Source organism: Ambystoma mexicanum, chromosome 3q, assembly GCF_040938575.1.
Source record: "Ambystoma mexicanum isolate Mex_15411 chromosome 3q, UKY_AmexF1_1, whole genome shotgun sequence".
NCBI lineage: Eukaryota > Metazoa > Chordata > Amphibia > Caudata > Ambystomatidae > Ambystoma > Ambystoma mexicanum.
The window spans coordinates 573,208,263-573,230,768 of record NC_090926.1 but is presented as its reverse complement, the minus strand read 5'-3'; the positions used below and the strand labels follow the sequence as shown (position 1 = coordinate 573,230,768).

Genomic DNA, 22,506 nt, shown 5'->3' with positions numbered 1-22,506 from the left:
CAGAGTAGGGCGTGTAGTTTATGGTGCAAGAGTGTGTGCCTTAAAAGTGTGTGTTGTAAGACCATGTGGGGTTAAATTGTCTCATGTAATGTATTTGAATATGTACATTTACACATACAGAAATGTGCCTAATACTTAGTGATTACTGAGGTTGGATTTCTCTTGGTATGCAGGGAGTATTTATATCTTAACATTGTTATTCCCACTCTTGGATGTCTTTTTGTTAGATTAACCATAACTCTTCAAAATGTTTTTTAATATCTAATATTAGTGTTTTTTGTGGGGAGTATTGCTTGTAGCGCATGTGTTTGTTGCATAGTAGTGGTATGACTCTATTTCCGTTGTGTATAGTCTTATATACACAGTCATATATACACATGAATAGGTAGTCCTGACTTTGATGCTAGTTTTTAAACATACAGTAGTGTAAATATACCAAGTGTACATTTCATACAAGTACATGTCCAGTTTGTTTACAAGATGTCCATTTATTTATGCATTTCTTCTAGCTCTTCTCTACCTAAGCGAGTGTGTCGTATGAGCATGTGTCGTAAACATGTGTGGTGTAAGAAGTATAAATGTTTGGATAAGGGTCTGGCATATATGTATGGCATGTGAGTGGTGTGAAGTCATATGAAATGCACATGTTCTGCAATGCATCAGGATGCAACACTTACAACATAAAAAACTTTAAGATTTAATAGCTTGTTTACTCAAACAGGGTTGTTTTCAGGTTTTTTCTGAAAACCTCGTGGCTTGCCTCTGTTCGCATTGATATGGGGAGTTTATTCCAGTTTTTTTGCAGCAAGAAAAGGAAAAGATCCGCCAGATCCTCTAGCTCTTTTGACCTGTGGTATTGTCAGGAGATGTGCTTCCTTTGCGTATGAAAAATCACTTAAAAGTGAGGTTTCACTCTGATGTGAGTTTTTATATGTTTAGCAGGCATATATATGTTGTCATTCGTACACGTACGCCATTTACATCTACTATACGTTTTATATACATATGAAAAATGGCTTCAAAGACACTCTTGATGTTAATGTGAGTTTTCATACATGTTATTATAGATGTATGAAATGTACATCTCCTGCACATACGTGTACAGTTTGTGTGTGCTTCCATTCATGTATTGATGGGTGTTTGTGTGTGTATTGGTGTATATGTGTGCTGGTGCATGTATTAGTATGCTTGGTGCACGTATTAGTATGTTTCTGTGAGGAGTGTGGGCGGAGGAGGAGTGTGGGTGGAGGAGGAGGAGGAGGAGTGTGGGCGGAGGACGGAGGAGCAGTGTGGGTGGAGGAGGCAGAGCAGTGTGGGCGGAGGAGGAGCAGCAGTGTGGGAGGAGGAGGAGGAGTGGCGTCGGAGGAGAAGAGTGTGGATAGTGTGACAGTTCGAGGGATTCCATCACTTCTCCCCAGGGGGAGCCTGTCCTTGTGATGCTAGGGAGGTGAGCTTGCTATGCAATACCCTCCCTAGTGGGTAGAGGCAATCGGGACCTTACAGAGAGACACTCCCCACTTGGGGACAAGGACTTCCGTTCCAATGAGGAACTCCCTTCTCCCCTCACTTAGCAACCCACCAATATCATGCTTGTTGGGGAAAAAGCAGGAAGAATCTGTGTACATCTGCTATTGTGATGTGTTCGATAAGAACGATACCTAAAACTGGGATGAAGAAAAGCAAGGGAGTCCTAATGAATATGACTCGTAAACAAAAGAAGGACTTCCGCTAGATGCTGGGAAAGCCCCAGAGCAGCATCATAAGAGTGGAAGGAAGAGCAGCCCGGCAGCTTCAAACCAGCTGCGAGAGGGACACTGGTACAGACTGAGAAACACAACTTCCTGAGTTGCAGAGAAGCTGCAGGAAGCAGACACTGGGATGCCCAGGTTCAAATGATAGGGTGACAAGCAGCTGGGTAGCTGACTTCAGTCCCAACGAGGATGCTCAGGGAGGAAGCATTGGCAATGCTGGGGAGAGAGAGAGCCCAGACCAACGCCGATACCGCACACTGTGAGGCACGCCGGAGTTTGTTGAAGAAGGAAAAGAAACTGAGAGCAAGTGCTGTCCTGATGGCCATAAAGCCGGCAATGAAGGAAGAAGCCAATCCGGTGACACAGCCCCATTACAACAAAGATAAACGGGAGAGCGGGAGACCCGGGAGAGTGGCACTTTTAAAGTAAAGCTATAGAAATTATCATTCACGAAAGAAACAAATGTAACGATTGGATCCATCGTCTTAGTTCCTGTGACCGAGACAAATATAAGAAATGGAACAGAGATAATTCCTTAAGTACACAGAACAAATATTATGATTGGCCTCAGCATCATACACGTCCCAGTGAAATATCCTGTAACAGGGAGAGTAATAATAACTACTGGGCTCATCATACTCGTCCCAATAAAATAGCAAGTACCAGGAAAAGTGAAAATACATTCTGGGCTTATCATACTCATCCCAGTGAAATACCAAATAACTGGAATATTGAGAATCTTTACTTGGTTCATCATCCCCATCCCAGTGAAAGACTAAGTAATAAGAAGAGTGCAAATAGTCACTGGGCATATCATACACGTCCCAGGGAAAAGCCAAGGGAAGCGAGGATTAAAGTCAATACTGAGGTAAGATTGTTTATAATCATGAAGTCATAAGTTTGAAGTCTGAGAGAGAGAGACTTTTAACTTCACCCAACAAGGACAGGTTGAAATAACCTCACGGTATTGGAGCATCTATACAAAGGGACTTGAAGGGTTAATGGAAAGGAAACCCAGGAGTGTTGAAAAGTCCCATGAGTGAGCTGAATGAACTAATACGAGAGTTAGCCAAGAACTATCTGCAGATTCCATAATAGAGATTTGCTGCGAAAGCACCCCAGAAGAAGGGTAATTCACCTAGACTTTAGTTGTTTAATATTAGTGACATGGTCAGCATAGCTTAGTCTTGGATGGAGGACAGACTTTTACTTTTGACTTCACATCTGATGATGAACACCCTAGTTAGTTGTTTGGTAGGGAAACCCATAGGTTAGAGAACGTGAGGCCTTTTCTTGTTATTTTCGTATTATTTCTTTGAATTTTTCTATCGCCATCCCCCTATGCTGCGTCAAGTCCGGTTGCTGCTACCTTATCCCTCTCTAATCCCCTCTGCTGCACCCTCCTAAACACTAGTTCCCTAGCAGCCCATGCTCACGAGATTCACAACCTCATCACAGATGAAAAACTCAACCTCCTAGCCCTCATAGAAACCTGGCTAAGCCCAGCATCCGGCCCCCTCCTACCGATAGCCATTCCACCAGGCTACTCTATGCTACGTTCTGATAGATCACAAAAAAAGGTGGGGGTTGCCTTCATCTTCAGGGACACACTCTCTCTACACACCACTAATTCACTGCCCCGCATACCTGCGAGCATCTCTTTCTCAAACTGTCTTGCTCCCCCACGGCCTCCATGACCATTCATCGACCTCCTGGATTCACCCACTCCGTCAAAGATAACCTCATCCAGATCATTACTTCTAACCTCAAACCATCCACTCATCTCTGCGATTTCAACCTGGGGTTGAACGACCCCACCGACTCTGAAGCTGCCTCCCTCTCCACCTCGCTAGAGGCCATAGGCTGCACCCAACATATAACTCAACCGGCTGCACCCTTGACTGGATTGTAGACCACAATTGTGACGTCAACATCCTCTCCGTCAGCCCCTGCTCATGGTCCGACCACCAAAACATTACCTTCTCCCTACCTGCCGCTGCAGCTTCCACCAAGCCAGCACTGCCACCATCCTGGCACGCAGTTTGCCGAACCTCACACCTGACCGTCTGGCCCCCCCTTCTCAACCAAACACTCCCCCACATGTCCAACACAACCACCCTAGTTAAGCACTATAACGTCTTGTTACACTCATCAGTTAACCAACTAGCTCCCCTCAAACCTAAAAAAGTTTTAAAAATCTGCACTCCTCAACTCATGGTTCACCCTTTGCATCTGCGCTATTAGAACCACAAAAAGGGCAGCGGAAGCCGCATAGCAGAAAAAACCCGCCACCACTAAGAAAGCACTTCTCACAAAGATTTGCCTTCAGTACAAACAAGCTATCCTAACATCCAAAGCGAAAAAATGTCTAAAGCTTCATGAAGTTCCTGTGAGCTCTTCTCCATCCTTAAGGAACTAGAGACTCCCATCTCCTCCCCCTTGCCTTCATTAAAGACGACACATGGTGTAATAGCATCCAAGTCACCTTCACGAGAATAATAAAATAAAACAAAAATAAAACAAATCACCCCCACCACTCCTGCCCCCCCTTCCCCACCTGCCATCCCCTCTTTCCAGTTCCAGCCTACCAACACCACCTGCCTAGCCAACATCTTCAAAGGCCTTAAGCCATCACGCTGCAAGGGAGACTCCTGCTCTGTCTCGCTTGTCAAAGACTGCGTAGAACCCCTTCCACCCCTCATTGATGCCATCATCATCACCTCCTTCGCCTGTGGCCTAGTCCCTGTTGCGCTTAAAGACTCCCGGGTAGCCCTGCTGCTTAAAAAAATGACACTTGACCCTACCATCCTCACCAACTACCGCCCGATCAATACAGTCCCTTTCCTACTCAAACTCATGGACAGGGTTGCCTACCTGCAAATACAGGCATTCCTAGAATGCTACCCAGTTTAGTACCCGCCAGTCCGGCTTCCGCCCCAAACATGGCATAGAAACAGCCCTCCTCAACCTAAAAAAACAACTTGACATTGCCAATGACCAGGGCTCACTATCACTCCTCCTGCTGCTTGACCTCTCAGCTGCCTTCGACCTCGTTGATCACAAGCTTCTCTGCCTAGTACTATCTACCTCAACCCACTTTTCACCAGACGCAACCAAATGGATTGCCTCCTTCCTGGCCAATAGATCCTCCAGAGTATTTGCAGGAGAAGCCCCTGCCACCCCCATCCCTACCTCTAGTGGTGTCCCTCAAGGTTCTTGTGTCTCTCACACTCTTTACAATGTGTACACCAAACCCCTCTTCGACCACCTGGGCATCCTCGGCATCTCCTATACGAACTACATCGACCACACACAAATTATCATACCCCTCTCTGGTGACTACCTCTCAGACTCACGTCGTATCAACATCTACGAAACTATCCAATCCTGGATAGCTGCCCACAGCTTCTGCCTTAACGAGCTCCTCATTACTGGCCTACTGTCCCGCCTGTCCAGGCTGGATCACTCCTACAAATCCTTCACCATCAACGGACACAAGATACCAAAAGCTCCCTATGTCAAAACTCTGCTTGTTTACCCCGACTCTGCCCTCACCATGACTCGCCAAGTCAACCACATTGCCTCCTCATCTGGGTATGCCATCAAATTTATCAATGCAAGCAAACCCTTCCTCTCCTCCCAGAACCGTCTCGAAATTGCAAGGGCCCTAATAAGCTCTAAATTTGGACTACTGCAACTCCCTACTCTGTGGGACCTACGACAAAAACTTGCATAGACTACAAAGAACTCAAAACCAGCTCTCGACATCGGGAGACACAATCACATCTCAGAGGCAGGGAAAGCCATCCACTGGCTGCCTGTAAAAGATATTTCACTTACCTACAAATGTATCACCAACAAGGCACCACAATACCTTACTGAGACAATTAAAAATCATTCCTCTACCGGGCCCATCCGATATGCGTGCAAACATCGCCTTACCACACCAAGATTCAAGAGGAAATGAGCAGGGGGGGGGACAAGTTTCACAGCCTGTGCGCCTACCCTCTGGAATGGGCTCCCACCACATCTTCGAAATGAACCTTCATACTACTCATTCATTAAACATCTAAAGACTTTTCTCTTCAACTAATCCTACAGTCCCCCTCTCTCTGCCACCTACCCCTTGTCCTTTTCTGTAACCAGTGCCTAGATGCCTCCGGGTTATGTGCGCCTCTTATAAAATTATGAATAAATGAATTAAAGTTTCTTGATGGCAACTTCTAGTCTGTCTCCTCCTTCTGACCCTTCACAGGAGGGAGCAGGAGGGTGTGGGGAGGGAGGAGGAGGGGTGCGGTAGGAGGAAGAGTATAGGAGGTGCATTTATTGTTATGTTTCCGTGAGGAGTGTGGGAGGAGGATTAGTGCTGGAGGAGGAAGAGGAGGAGAAGCTGTGTGGGGAGGGAGCTAGAAGGGCATGTAGGGGGGTGGAGGAGATGGGAGGAGGAAGAGTATAGGTGGAGGAACAGTCTAGGAGTGTGAGGGGGAGGACAAGTGTGGCAGAGCCATATTAAGCCTTTTTGTAGCACGGGTCACGGACACCTTTGAGGGCCCCCCTCCACCAATACAAAGGCGTAAAAGATCCAGACTCTGATTGCGTCCACCTTTCCTAAGCTTGATGGGCTACTCCCTTTAAGTGCCCTTACCCTCTTCATTCTTGCTGTAATTTGAATAATTAATGAGTAACAAGAGCAAAATTAGCAGTCCACTGCAGGGTACTTGCGTTCTAGCATAGGTACAGGACACTTCTTTTAATCAATAGCAGCCACGAGGTATGTATATGGGTTGTAATAGAAGTGCAGGGCACAGATCATATAAAAAGGTGCAAATTACCCATTAAAGACAGGACTACGATTAGCTGCCTCACAGAATGCTGAAGAATGGATACAAGAGACCAATTGGAAGCAAGGAGAAAACTACACATAACATAGCATAGATAGTGGGTGCAGATGGGAGGCTACAAGGTGGTGTCCACATCCAGACAGACTGGACAAGGTTTTCAAGTGCTGTTGCCATTTGAGAACAAGGAAACACGGGGTTGTGGTGTGCCATACCTCAGTGCTCACTATTATAGATGAAGGAACACTATAACCAGTGAACCCATTGGTCAGGCTTTTTTTGAAGATCATACCCTGAGAACAGAATCAAGTTTTAGTGACGGGCAATTCTGACAGGTTAGGCCATGCAAGGTTAAATGAGATGCCCAAGGATAACAGGTTGGTCAAGAGGTGAAGCTGGAATTTGCAACAGATCTGTAGATTCTGCACTTTCGTTTTCAATTTTTAACTTTATAGACGCATATTACGCAAAATGGCAATGATTCTTGCTTCAGTGCCTCCACCATCAAGGGAAGTATATAAGTACCAGCATACTAATTCATGTGATGTTAAGATTCCAGCTGGGTTTTTCCTTTGTATTTTAATGCACCCAAAACACAGACTTATGAGTTATTTATGATGTACAGAAGAACCTTTGAATATTTTGTGTCAAAAAGGCTGACATTAAAATATGCCTACCAGGGGCCTGTGCAATCTAATTTGCTCTCTCATATCTGGAACCTCTTCCACTCAAATTGTCTGCATAAAAAGCAAAGTCAGATAATGGACTGAACTGTGGCAACAGCATGTGAGAAGGCAAATCTTTGCTTGAAAGACAGCAGAGTACGGTCAGTGATATAAGATGATGTGTCCAGGATCAACGTATGATCTGCTGGCAAAACCAGGATATGAGCATAAATACTTGGTTCCACAGTCTTGAATTTGGATAAATCGCCTCTACAGACTAACACCTTCTGCTCATCATTTGGGGTGGATGCCTAGGCTGAAGGAACAGATTTCTAGACCTTCACCATACTAATGTTATGTTAGTTTTTATATCAACTGATATCTGGTGAAGGTTCATTGGTAATAATAGCACCTATTGTGCTACAAACCAAAGTACATATACATGCTGGCTTATCGGCTTCAGAGATAGGAAAGGCTGAGTTGGCCCTCCTGTAATTTGGTAATGTATTCTTGAATATAAACACAAGTCTCTGCAATGAGTGCTTAACAGACATACAGAGCTATCTCCTGAACCATTGTGGCATCCCTATTTCTCAATATGCATTTCAACTTTGCCTATTGCACATGGTCAATATAATACCTAACCCACAAAGGGAACAATGCTACAGGAGGTATGCCGTAGTGAGCACACAAACTATTTATATTACAGCGTGGCTTGATGGCTACGTGAGAGGACGTTCCTTGGAGGAGCTCCCGATGATCCGATCCTGATCCTGGGAAAAAAGTGATGGTTTTTGGCGGACTTTCGAGCCCACGGTGCATCTAAAGGCGTATGAAAGTGGGGGGCATACGGTGCGTGCCCTCCCCAACGGCGAGACTGCATATTCTCAGAACTAGACCCCGAAGAAGGTGGCGGTCGCGCAAAGGAAGGGGAGCACCCAAGATGGCCGCCTGTGGACAAAGGGCCATAAAAGGTCCGACGAGCTGAGGAAGACAAGGTTGGTTGGAACGTGGGCGAGCCCAACCAGATAGACGGGTCGCATGCGCCTCGGGCTGAAAGCAAGAACATAAGGGCGAGCCCCCACTGCAGAGGCCATGGGTCGTGGCGGGCTAGCAGAGTGAACCCAGGTTCAGCGAAACCTTGCTGAGAAGGGGCCGGCGAGTGAACCCCGCGAGGATACAGCTGGGCGCGTGGGCCCAATCGATGCAACAGGATGTCTTCCAAGGTGGTGAGACCCCGGATCAAGCAGCCTACGATGGAGACCTATGCTAGGTCTCCCTCGGGCGCGAAAGGGGGCAAGAGCAAAGAAACCCCTGCGGCGGCGATGGACCACCGGGTACCATCCAGGAGGTGCTGGCAGCAATTGCTGACCTGAAGGTGGCCTGGGAGACGAAGCTGGGCCTGGCCATGAAAGAGTTGCTAGAGGGCCTAAACCTCAAGATAGGAGCGGTCCGAGAAGAAGTGAACCTGTTGCGCCAGGATGTGCGAATGATCGCGGAGCGCACTGGGAAACTGGAGAAGGAGTTCGCCCCGACTGTGGAGGCGTGCAATACACACGCCAAGGAACTTCATGCCCTCGTGCAGCGAGTGGGCAATTTGGAGGACAGAGCAGAGCAGGCGGAGGGGCGCGCCAGGTGCAATAACATTCGCATAGTGGGGGTACCGGAGGGAATGGAAGGATCGAACCCCACGAATTTCGTTGAAACCATGCTTTTGCAGGAGATTACAGGCGGAGAGCTGACCCAGGGGTTCGCGGTCGAAAGGGCGCACAGGGCCCTGACCAGGAGACCGGCCCCAGGAGCCCCCCCGCGGCCGTTGATTGCAAAGATCTTGAACTATCGTGACCGCGAGAAGATTCTCGAATTTTTCTGGAAAGGGGGCACGATAGAAAGGGGGTCAGCGAATATAACAGCGTATCCGGATTACACGCTGCTTGTACAACGGAGTCGAATGAACTTTGGAACGGTGAAGAGGAGGCTCAGAGAGGCAGGCCACCGCTACATGTTGCTTTTCCCCGCTAGGTTAAAGGTGATTCATAAGAACAGATCCCTCTTCTTTGAGACGCCGAGCGACGCGATGGAATAGCTGGATATGCAAGGTCGACCACAGGAATCGGATGCCCAGACAGAAGCGGATGGAGATAAGTAGCACGCTGCAGAGGCACCCGTGAGGCCATAGCTATGACATTGGGACTAGAATATAGTTTGATATTGTGCTTGTGTGGGGGAAGTCACGGCATCTGCCGGCGGGTCCCGTTGAATTCACTTCTCCTAAATAGATGACTGGGAGCTCCTGGGGAGCAACCTCTGCACCCGATAGTAGTACACTTAGTTAGGTCACTGTTAGATTGGTGACACCCCGCGGGGTCCTTGTTCTTGGTCACGAGACGGGTCCAGACGTGGGTAGGCCTGAGATCCAGGGATGGAGCTGGGCTATTGTTGGGGGTTGGTGGGGGGGGAGGGAGTTGTGTGCAGTGGTGTGAGGTTGGGGAAGGGGGGGGAGGGGGCACGGTTCGTTATCAGAAGGGAAGGAGCCAGGAAACGACCCTACATGGGGAACATTATGGGGAGGGATGGGACGGAGATAGACCGACTAGATGGCATCGGGTAATCTCAGAATTGTGACCTGGAATGTACGGGGCCTCAACAGCTACCTTAAACGCAACAAAGTGATGATGTATTTAAAGAGGATGCGCGTAGACATAGCCCTGCTGCAAGAGACCCACCTCACTAGGGAAAGGCTAGAGGTGGTCGGGAGGAAATGGAAGGGCACCGTTGTGGGGGCGGCATACTCAGCGTATGCCAGAGGGGTTGTCACTTGGGTGGCGCCCCACGTGCCGTTTCGAGTGCTTGATTCTACGGTGGACCCGGAGGGTAGAATGGTGGTGGTAACGGGTCTCTTGGAAAACAGAGAAATACACATCATAAATTTGTACGCCCCCAATAACGATACAGCGGCTTACTTTAGGACCCTCTACGGTAAACTTGGCCCCCTGGCGGGGGGTACGGTAGTGTGGGGGGGGACTTTAACTGTACCGTAGACCCCAGTATGGATAGGTCCAAGGACAGGGCAGGAAAAACGGCACCGGCAGCTAATGCGCTGAGTACCCTACTGAAAGACCTAGGCCTAGAAGATGCGTGGAGAAGGCTGCATCCCACGGATAGACAGTACTCGCACTACACAGCGCCACATGATTTGTACACAAGGTTAGACTACATGTTTGTAACAGCCGGGATAGTGAGAGAAATAGAAAGAGCAGAATACAAGGCCCGAGTGCTGTCGGACCACTCGCCCTTGGTGGTAGACTGGAGACACCAGCCCCCACGCCCGCAGATCCCTACATGGAGACTTAGGACCGAGGCTCTGCAGGAGGAGGGGTTTCGGGAAGGCCTGAGGGACGCCATTGAAGTATATTTTGATACAAACACGGGAAGCGTAAGCTCTGTGGGCACACTGTGGGAAGCGTTTAAGGTGGTGGTGCGTGGGGTAGCTATTTCCCAAGTTAAGGGGCTACAGGGGGAGGTCGAAAGGGAGCTCCGGGAGGCGGAAAGGGAGCTAGAGGAGCTCACGTGTTGCGTGAGCACCGCTCATGATAACAGAACAAAAGTAGAGGAGCTACAGTTGTCCTGCAGTGCACTCTGGGATAGACTGTGCAGACTCAGCTACAGGAAATATACGGAGTGGATACACGCAGGGGGCGATAAACCGGGCAGATTGCTGGCTTGGCTGTACAAGAGTGAGACCCCCCGCTCAGTGATTAGTGAGATTCAGGGCGAAGGAGGTAGCATATGCAACACCCAGAAAGAGGTAAATGAGGAATTCCTTAAATTTTACAGACACTTGTATGAGGACACGGGGGAGGATATGGGCCAAGACATACTAGACACATTGGGGGACATTGAGCTGCCCACCTTAGATGATCTAGAACGTTCTGAGTTGGACGCACCGTCACCTCGGATGAGCTGGACGTAGTGATTCGGAACTTGCCCACTTGCAAGGCGCCGGGTTCGGATGGGCTGCCCAGCGAGTTCTACAAAACATACCAGCAAGAGTTGCTCCAGCCACTGCTTGCCACTTTCAACGAGGCCTATGAGAAGGGAGAACTCCCGTTGTCCCTCCGTGAGGCTGTAATCATCCCACTCCTGAAACCAGGCAAGCCGGCTGTGGAGCGCGGGTCTTACAGACCGTTGTCCATGCTCAACCAGGACAGCAAAATACTCACGGCGGTGCTGGCTAATAGACTGAAGAGGGTGATTAAGAAACTGATACACCCAGATCAGACGGGATATGTTCCGGGCAGGAACATCACCGATAACCACCGGAGGCTACACCATGTCATAGACCAAACTGAGGAGGACACGGGCGAGCTGGCTATAGTGTCGTTAGACGCGGTCAAGGCCTTCGACTCGGTACGATGGCCCTGGCTGAAAGCGGTCCTGAAGGGGTATGGAGTGGGATCCGGATACCTCAGATGGGTACAGTTGTTTTACAGCACCCCGATGGCGAGGGTCAAGACAGGGTCCACGGTCTCAGATTCTTGGCAACTGGGCAGGGGGACCAGACAGGGATGTCCCTGGTCACCTATGCTATATATACTGGCATTGGAGCCGCTGGCAATATGCCTGCGTCAACAATATGGGGAGGTGGGCATAAACACGGCCAGTGGAGAGCATCTGATATCATTATATGCGGATGATATGCTCCTTTATTTACGCTACCCAGAAGAAAACCTACAGTACGTCCTAGAGGTGATAGAACGGTATGCCATCCTCTCTGGTATATCGGTGAACCCTGGAAAGTCCAGCCTGTTCCCTTTGGGTAGATATATGAATGTCCCGGTGCAGAGGTTGCCTGTTCTGCCAATACCATGGTAGCCCGTAACATTTAGGTATTTGGGAATAAACATTTACCACAAGATCGAGACAGAACACAAGCACAACACGGAAAAGGCGATAGAGGGGATTAAGAACAGTATGGTATTTTGGTCCAGACTGCCCCTGACCATGATGGGCAGGGCGGCCTTGCTCAAGATGGTGGTCCTGCCTAGACTCTTGCACTTTTTTATAAACGTCCCGTTTCTGATACCAAGGAGCCTATTCGCGAAACTTCACAGCGTGTTTAGGGGTTTTGTGTGGGGCAGCTCTAGGAATAGGCTGGCTCTGTGGAAGCTCCTGTACCCGTGCGACAGTGGGGGGATAGGCCTGTCTAACTTCGAACTCTATTACCTGGCGGGGCAGCTGCAGTACGTGGCCAGGTGGCTCTCGACTGAAGATTCGGCGGAAGCCAGGCTCCTGCGCGAAGATACAGCCCCATACTTTCTGATGGAAGTGGTGTGGTTGGGCAGAGATAAACTGGTGGGCAAGGGGCGGTTACTGAGGTTGGGCTGGGAGATCTGGCATAGGACATGGAAGATTGGGGGGGACTCGGAACCATACTCCCAGCAGGCCCCTTTGGCGGCTCTGTGTGGGAGCGACTCTCAACTACTTGAATCGGTCCGCAGATACTGGGAACAGGTAGGCCTAGCCACCCTCGGGGACATATGTCAGGAAGGGGAGGCGGTGGACTTTCAGCGGCTGCAGGAAGAGACGGGAGTACATGGTGCCCAATATATAACCTACACTAGGCTGGTGAAAAAGACTAGAGAAAGATGGCCGGAGACAGTGCTCGCGGAGGATCCAGATGCCTCCCTGGAAACCATGTATGATGTATCGGAGGGCGGGCACGAAATATCGTGGATATATGAGCTCCTGCGAGCAAGGGCAGGGAAGGAGTTGCTCCAATTGAGACAAGATTGGGAGGAGGAGGTGGGAGGACCCATGACGGATGGGCAGTGGGAACTGGCCCAGAGGTACCATAAAAAGGTGTCCCGTAACGCGAGATTCCAACAGCTTCAATTGTATGTTACCCACAGGGCTTATTTAACCCCCGGGAAGATTGCAAAGTTTGGGGGATCAGCTATACAGCAATGCCCCAGGTGTGGGGAGGTGAACGCAGGACTGCTATACATGTTTTGGGCTTGCCCGGAGGTGCATAGATTTTGGAACGAGGTCAAGACGAAACTGGCTGGCGGGGGGGTGGTGCTGGATGTGGAATCGGCCTGGTCATGCTTGCTTGGACTATTCCCTAGACCCACAGCATTTGAAACCCATAAGCAAGATGAAGGACCTGGCCTATGTCTTGGCCAAACGTAGGATCGCCATGGGCTGGAAGGCGGCCCACAGACCTAGGGTGGAGTTATGGTGGACAGACCTCTTGAGGTGGGCGGAAGCTGAATCCGTAGTCTGGTTTGAAGCGGTCACCCGGGGGGGGGGGCGAAGTAGAAGTAGGGCTCTTGCTGGACTGGCGGCAATTGGTGGCCTCGTTGGCAAACCCTCACCAGGGTGACAACGAAACAGAGGACCCGGTTGATGGCTGTCTAGGTAGTGTGCCACCCAATGATGTTCCCGTAAACGATATGTGAGAACCGGCTCTAGTTTAAAGGGGGAGGGGAGAGTTGGGGAGTTTGAAAATGTGTTGAAATATGATGCTTTCTATGTTTTGAAACAGTTGTAGTGTGCTTGTTTGACCTTAAAAAATAAAATAAAAATATATTTAAAAAAAAAAAACTATTTATATTACAGTGAGCACAGAAAGCATTATGGGATGAATTCATCAGGGTAGAAGAAAACTGAAAATAGGTTTAGAGCCTCAGCAAACAGCCAGAACTGACAGTCTTCACAGGTGTGGGCCCGGGGCAAGTGCCCCTTTTGCACTTCCATAAATATGTCTGTGATATGTGGGAGGAGGAGGAGTGTTGAGGGGGTGAAGGACTGTGTGTGGGAGGAGGAGGAGCAGTGGGGAGGAGGAGAAGTAGTGTGCGGGGAGGAGCAAGAGGAGTGGTGAGGGGAGGGATAGGAGTGTGAGAGGAAGTGGAGGAGTGTGAGAAGTAGATGAGTGAGTGTGCAAGAAAGAGCAGGTGGAGTGTGGGGAGTGGTGTGGGGAAGAGTGATGTATGGGAGGATGAGGAGTGGTAGTGTGGGAGTAGTAGCGTGGGAGGAGGAGGGAGTGTGGGTGTAGAAGTGGTATGGGAGGGGGAAGTACTAGTGTAGGAGGAGTGGTAGTGTGGAAGGAAGAGCAATAGTGGTGTCGGAGGAAGAGTAGTAGTGTGGGAGGGAGAATTGTAGTGGGAGTAGTAGTAGGTGTGGGGGAAGAGTAGTAATGGGATGAGAATTGGTGGTTTAATGGTAGTATAGGAGGAGGAGTAGTGGTGTTGTTGGAGGAGTGGTGTAGGAGGAGGAGGATTAATAGTGGAAGTGGGAGAGGAGATGAAGTAGTGTTAGAGGAGGAATTGTAGTTGTGGTGGTGTGGGAGGAGGCCTAATGGTAGTATAGGAGGAGGAGTGATGTGCAAGGTGGAGTGCCAGTGGTGGTAGTAGTTGTAGTGTGGGATGAGGAGGATTAGTAGTGGCAGTATGGGAGTGGTATTACTGATAGTGTGGGAGGGGAAGTAGTGGTAGTTTGGGAGGCCGAGTGGGAGAGTTATAGGAGTGATGAAGGAGTTCACATCAAGGGGTGGAGGCAGGGGAGGCGGTCGTTCTCCCGATTTTTTTAAAAGGTAACAGGGATCAACCTTCCAATTACATGCCTATCTCTTTGATAGACTCCTTGGCAAACATTTATTTGAGGGTGATTCTCCATAGTTTGGAGAATTGGGTGGAAAACCTAGGTATTCTTTTGCATGTCCAGGAAGGCTTTAGGCCAGGGGTTGCAATTGTCGATCAGGCGATGAGGCTAGACCTCATCTGTCGGAAATGTGTGACCTTAAGTTCCTAAAGCTTGTTCCTGGTGTTTGTGATTTCCAAACCGCCTTTGATACTGTGCCTAGTGATCTTTATGGGTTGTCTTGGAGGAAGCAGGTATTCCGCTAACCTTGCTAATCTTAGTTAAGGCCATTAAATCACTCTATTTTGACAACAGCGCACAGATCCGTTTGGGTTTGCATGTAGAGACCACAGACTCAATTTCTATTGGTATTGAAGTCGGGCAGGGGTGTGTTTTGGCCCCCCTCCTTATACATCAATAGTATGGTTTCTGCATTCAAAGCGGCAGCTTTGAACGCTCCAAGATTGTGAAGCGAGAACTGAAGTCTCATTTTGTTTGCAGATAATGCTGTTTTGCTGTCCAACCCCCCAAAGCAGCTGCATAACCATTTGGATGCTTTTGACAAGCTGTGAGCTGCAAAAGGTCTGCAGATGAACTATTCTAAAACAATGCAGTGTCATCAGTCACGGCGTATGGCCCGCAGGGGGGAGAGGTTCCATTTGAACTCTCGGTTGTTGGAGTCAGTGGCGTCTTTTAGGTACTTGGGGCTGATCTTCTCTAATAAACTGAAATGGTTGAGTCAAGTTGAAAAAAGCTCATTGAGTCATCTACGCCAATGTGGGTAAACATCGAGCCTTGTGAATTGCTTGGATGGAGAGTAGCTTTCAATTCCCCTCAAGATCTATCAGGCCCAAACAATATCTGCAGTATCATATGGAGCCGAACTATGGAGTTATGGTGATTGTACCTTCATCCAGACTGCCGAGAATAGATTTTTGAAAGTTCTTCTCTGACTTCCATCAAGTGCTCCTTCTATTCCACTGGCGTGTAAGTTTGGCATAATAATAATTAAATATGTAATTATGCTTCAGCCAGTTCTTTACTGGCTTCGTATCTGGAACACCAAAGCCCTTTTGTTATATCAGGATGGTCTATTAGAAGTTCTTCAAACTCCTGCCGGAAGGCTACTTCTATGGTTTCTACATGTTAGAAATATGTTAACCAGTATTGGTCTTGCAGACCTGTGGGAAAAACTCCAGAAGTTCGGGCCCGATACAAAGGTTATGTCAAGAAATGTTTTACGGAATGGGCTTGGAGTATGATGATCGACAGCTGTTAAGTCAGTGGTTTATCGGCAGCTAAAAAAGGATTGGGGTGCTGAAGCTTATTTAGATTTTCAGCTTACCCCCATACTCAAAAGCTGGCATGATACATTTTGGCTGGGTATTCTCTCCCTGGTGAATTTTAATGGCAAATGAAACAAAAGAAGTATCAACTGTTTGCCCGATCTGTCTGGATGAAACCGAAGTTGAAGTGCATCTTTTCATTTTTTGCCTAGTTTATCGTGTGGTAAGGTGGAAGTGGCATAGGCCATTATGGATACGTCACAAAGTATTGTCTATTCTGTTGGCCCTTGTAGTACTTAAATGTTACCCTTCTTACCCAGTTGTGGTGGCCGTTTCTGTCTTCTTATCTTCTTTTTTTTAAAGCAGAAGTTTCTTGATAAGCAATGTTTAATCCATTGTATTATCTCAAGAGGGTGGGGGGGGGGGTAATTATTGTATGTGATTCCATGGCAATGCAATTGTTTTTTTAAAATCTGTTTAAACTTGATGGCATTCATTTTAACTTGTTTTGCTAATCTTTTATGGTGTTTTTGCCGAAATAAAGAGAAAGAAAGAATGGGAGTCGGCTGAAAATTGATTATTTTTACTTTCTTGATAAATGTTTCATTTCTGAAATCTCTCCCCAAATTTGCAGTCTTGGGGTGGGCGGGCATGTGACAACCTTTTCAAACCCTTTGTTTAGAAAATATCAGTCATATCTATCCTGCAAGTCAAAGGTTATTAGCAATAGAATTTTCAGATTTCCTATGACTCAAAGCTATCACCTTAACTATAGGGCGGCTATCGCGGCCCTATAATATATATTCTGTAAAAGTACAGCTATTATTATACTGTTCATTCTGTTGTCAATGCATTCCTGTATCAAAAATGTTTCCTACTGTCTCTCATGGTTGATCCATGTGATGTCATTCCTGTGTCTTTTGTTCCTTACAGGAGAGAGATGAATTTGTCCCACAGAATTTTTGCCCTGGGCTCTTCCACTGTTCCTTTTAATGGCGACCATTCATAAGCCACTATTCAGGACATCTGATTTAGGCACTCCAAATCTATGTTAAGTTGTTTTCCTTTCCAAATGCCAACACCATCAACATCCTTTTTTGTTGTTGTTTTATCATTTTGGCTGAAAACTCCTAACGCTGCCATGCTTCCCTTTTCATCAACTTTAGATGATGTTAGTGAATCTTGTCTTGAAGATTTTGGTCCACTATGTTTTGATGCAAGGGCATGACCCGATCATGTGTGTCAGTGTGCATGGGTTCCCACAAACCCTGTAGCAGGCTGCTCAGATGGATTGATAGTGTGTGATGTTCCTGGGTACCAGTATGCTCTGTGTACAATTTTGAAAGAGATTACTTGAGTATTACCATCTCTGGGACCCCTGTCTAACTCTTCTAACTAGGTTTCTTTTGTAAGCTCTTGGCCCAGGCCCTGTTCCTATGCTTTTGTCAACAGGCGGGAGGAACCGTCCACATTTTTCTGAGGCAGAGAGTATGCTACGGAAATTGTATTTCTAGCAGTTGCATGTTTTTGGAGGTAGTCTGAATATCGAGATTTAATCGGCTTGTCTGCCGGTTGTGATGTCAGTAAAGGTTAGAAGCAGAATCTCAGCTGGAGGTATTACTAGAACTCTACCCTGGGTATCTGAAATTTCTTTGAAAGAGTCATGACATTTTCAAATTATCCATCTGTGAAACACTGGCATATGTAAGTCAGCCCTCTCATTTCCCAAATCTGCCAGTAAAAAGGCTAGTTATTTATGGTTAGTTTATTTCGCTATATAGGAGCCATTTGGCTAAGCTCCATTAGAATGTTGTCATTTGTGTATGTCCATCCAGATCTCTCTTGAGTGGTATAGAAATGGATTCTGCTTCTCTAGGGCATATGTTTGATATGTGCCATCTATGGTGTGAAAGGGATTCATAATTGAAGCGTCATAGCCTTTCCGTTGAGGTCTTTCTGTGCCTTTTTATGTTTTCCATTGCTAGTTGTGATAGCCTAGAAGGCCATTGCTCGTTTTCATATTTGGGACTTTTAATTTCTCCCTCCTCTTTAGCTTTAGTAAGGGTTGATTGTTTTATCATGGCTTTCTTGCTTTGCCACATATATGTTGTTAGTGTCCTAGTCATTCTTCTAAAGTATCTTCCCAGAATGGTAATCAGGATAATTGTCAGCACATATAGTATTTGTGAAGGTGAGACAGTTGTAAATAAGGAGTTTCAAACCGCTAATGACAGGGGAAGTCTTTGTCAGCTCAAGAGAACACGATCTATTTCTTCCTACAGCTCAACTATGTTAGTTTTAATCATAGATTTTATTCCTAAGTATTTTATGTATGTGGTTGCCCGGATCAATGGTGTTTTTTGCATGTCTTTTTTAACCTGGGAGTCCTGTTGGAGTTGACCTGTCTTATTCCAGTTATTTTATATCCTGTTATAGCCCCATATTATTTTGTAATTTCCTTGTCAGACATACTTATTAGAATTTTTTTCAAACATGTAACAACAAAATCCCTCCATCCACTGCAACGCCTCCCTAAACCCCCCTGACCCTACCCTGAACTGCCCTCCCCCCGTCACCCACTCGATCGACAACCAACATTGGTGCCGCCTACCACTATTACTTAGCTAAACAATGTCCAGAATCCTTAAACTTTGTGGGCACATCAGCAGGCAGTAATCCTCACTGAGGTACGTTAACACCATGCCCCAGTCCTCCTGGAATTTCGGGTATCTCCCCTGAATGTTGTAGGGTACCCATTCCATCGCCAGAATGTGCCATATCTTGGAGAGCCATTCACGGATCGTGGGGGCCTCCTTGCAGTTCCATTTTCTAGCCACCACTAGTAGTGCCACTAACACCAGGACCATGCATGATTTAAATTGTGCCTTGCTTCGTGGCACCGATTCTCTCTCCCAGAGGCCCAGCATGTATATGCCCATCTCTAAGGGGAGGTTAATATTCAGCATTTTTTTTATTGATCCCTGCACCTGCTCCCAGACTGGTTGCAAGACCGGACAGGACCACCAAATGTTGGGCCCAATCCCACACTCTTTGTAGACCCTCCAGCAGTTTGGTGGCACATCAGGGTAGATCTTCTGGAGCCTCTCTGGGGTATAGTGCCATTGGGGACGCACCTTGTACCACGCTTGCCTTGATTGGATTGACTGGGTGAGCTTGGGGATGTTACTCCAGAGAAACCCCCAATCCTCTGCGGTTATTGATCAACCCAGTATCCCCTCCAACTTCCTCTTTTAGGGCCAGACGCTACTCCCTGAACCCGCTGAAATAATTCAATTAAGCGCTGAGATCATGTGGGTATCCCCTGATTGGGGTTGTGATGTATTTCTCAAGGGTAGTGAGCTGTCTATTGGCGACTAACTTATTAGATGGGTGTGAGGCCCAGTGGCACAGTTTACTAGTAGTGAAATCTGTCCCTCCCTGTCAAGCCAAAGCGTTGCTTGCACTGCTCAAAGGAATTTATCTCCTGCTCATGCTTTACATCCCTGAGTCAAAGACATCCCACCTCCCTCAAGTGCTTGAAGGCTGCCCCCCTTGCTCCCGGGTTGAACTGTGGATTGCCAAACAGAGGTGTGAACAGGCCCAGCATGGATGAGATCCCCTTCTGATGCACCAAGGAATACAAAACCTTCCCTACTAGGGCTGCGATCTGTGAGACCTGCATACTTGCCGGTCTATCTGATTTGATCAGCCACAGGGCCTCCGCTAATGGGGCACCCACCACTACCCTGATCATGTGCGCCCAGTGCTTCCTGTCCTCCCCCGACAACCGTTGCTTTATTACCCTAATCTGTTCAGCCTGGTATTAGTGGTAAAGGTTCAGGACCACCACCCCTCCAAACCCCCCCCCCCCAAACCCCATGGATTTTGGGGCCATCATTACATGCAGTGCTACTCTCGGATGCTTATTCTTCCAAATAAATGCGGAGAGAACATTGTTCAGTGTGCGAACGAAGCTCTGAGGAAGGGAGACTGGCAAGGCCTGGAAGTAATATAGGACTCGGGGGAAGGTTACCATTCCGAACAAGGCCATCCGCCGCATCCATGATATCTGGATGGGGTTCCAGCGTTCGAGTTCCTCCTTAAGGAGTGGATCACCCGGGGTAGTTTGCGCCATAAATTGAGTTTGGGGTTTTTGCTATGTTGACCCCCAGGTTACCTGATTTCCTCCCGAATCCACTGAAAGCAAGTGCTCCCCCTCCCCTCAAGTCTCTTCCAATGCATCTCCTGTCAGCGATAAGTGGGTATTAACCTTCAGGCTGGACACCCTGCCAAAGGTCTCGATCTCTGAAGCCACTGCCACCATAGAGGCGGGCCGGGTCGGTGAGAGCCAGGTACATGTCATTGGCAAACGCCATGACTTTATGGTCTCCCCCCCCTCCCCCTACAAGGGATGCCCTTTACCACAGGCACTCCCTCAGTCATTGTAGAAAGGGCACTAAATAAATAGCGTAAAGCAAGGATGAGAGTTCAGTGCCCCTCTCCAGTCTAAGGTGCAGCGAGAGTTGTCCATTGATCGACAGGTGCCAGCTAGGTGCCCGATAATTTGCCTGGATCCTCCGGAGGGATTTCTCTGCAAACCCCATCTTCACCTGGTGTGAAAAATGAATGACCATTCTACACGGTCAAACACTTTCACAGTGTCTAAGGCTAGCAGGACTTTGCGGATTCCGCACTTAGAGACCATCTCTCCTAAGTGGCATACCTGGCGAGTGTTGTCAAAGGTCTGGCAGGATTTGATGAAGTATGACTGATCTGACTGGATGAGGTCTGGAAGCCTGGCTTCAAGTCTGGTAGCCAAGATCTTAGTTTATATCTTGGCGTCAATGTTGATGAGGGCTATCGGGCGATAGGACCCGCACAATGTGGGGCCTTGCCTGGCCTCGGGAATACCACTAGCTTAGTCTGGTCCATGGACTCTGTGATGCCCCCCGTTCTCGAGGGAAAACACATGCCAGCAGAGAACTCTGCTAACATGGAGTGCACTGACGAAAACAGTGTAAGCCGAAAGTTATAAAGGCACACAGTGTTGTAAGTGACGTAGATTGCATAGGTTACAGATCCAAGTGGCTGGTTGGTTCGACCCTATACATATACTGCCTGCTCCATAAGGGATGCCAGGTCATTGGTCCCAGCCTCTCCTGTTCTTCATCTTTCATGTGGGGTTTTTCTTTGTACATCAGGTGCAAAGCTCTAATTGGCAATTACTAACACAAATCATTGCATCCCCTATCTGTGGCCTAATGTGCACCTGGTACTGCAGACATGGGAGCAGAGGATACTTTCGAGGTCACGATAACTTGCAAACCCCAGATCGATCCCAGACACGTCGGCACCTTCCCAAATCTTCCCACCCTGGTTTTAGGTTTGTTACTTTCCACACATGGCACCTCGCAGCACAAATCGCAGGAATCCAGGATGTAGTGAACCCGCCTTTCTGCTGTGTTCTTCCTGGTTAGCTGTCAATCAAACTGTTTTATGGTCGGGGGTCTGCGGCTGGCTGTTACACTGGAATGCTGCGGTCTTGTGACGGGGCATCTAGGCACTAAAACATAGGGCTTGGACTGGTGAAGGTCGGAGGCTCATGCCCTCCTTCTCATGGGTTAACTGTTCACAGGGAGCTCTTGGCCCCCTCATGGCCTTGCAGGGACATTCCATCTGAGATACATGTGATAATAGTATGAAACAATGAGAGGGTTAGGAAATTCTGCGGATTTGGTCTTTCTCGCTACTGCCTATGCTGCAACACTAACCTGCATGCAAAATATGATAAGCTACCCATAATGCAATGTCCATCGACACTGCCTCCCTCCTATAGCCTCCCCAGGAACCTACAACACACTCTTATGCCTCTGCCTTATCTGGAACCTCTTGGGGGCCCAGGACGATCGTCCCCACTCCCCAACATTCCCCTGTTTCGTTAATCCCACATTAGCGAACTGCCATGCAAGTCTTTTCTCTGTCCTCCTTTTCCATTCTCTCCCTCTCCAATCTCTCAGCCCCCTTGTATGGCTGGGTTCACTTCTTGGGCACTTATGCTTTGCACACATATCGTAAACTTTCCCCAACTTGCGCATACTGCTCTGGGGTACACATGAGGTATATGCACCATCCATCTCCTGCTAGGTCAACCCAGTGTTCATCATAGTACTCAGGGTCTGGTGGCGGAATGGTGACCATGCCTTAGGGGTGAAGACGCTGCTCTACCCATACCATGAGGGGCATGCTTGGGTCATCTGTTTGTACCTGGCTATCTTTTGTACTGCGAAGTGCGCTATGTACCACAATTGAAACCATCATCATTGCA

At 48.0% G+C, this 22,506-nt stretch overlaps 1 protein-coding gene across 2 annotated transcripts in view; it reads left to right on the top strand.

The window, feature by feature from the left end:
* Positions 1–22,506, top strand: part of LOC138582748 (stress-70 protein, mitochondrial) — a 1,916,616-nt gene that overhangs the window by 754,431 nt on the left and 1,139,679 nt on the right. The gene's annotated exons all lie outside the window — the stretch shown is intronic.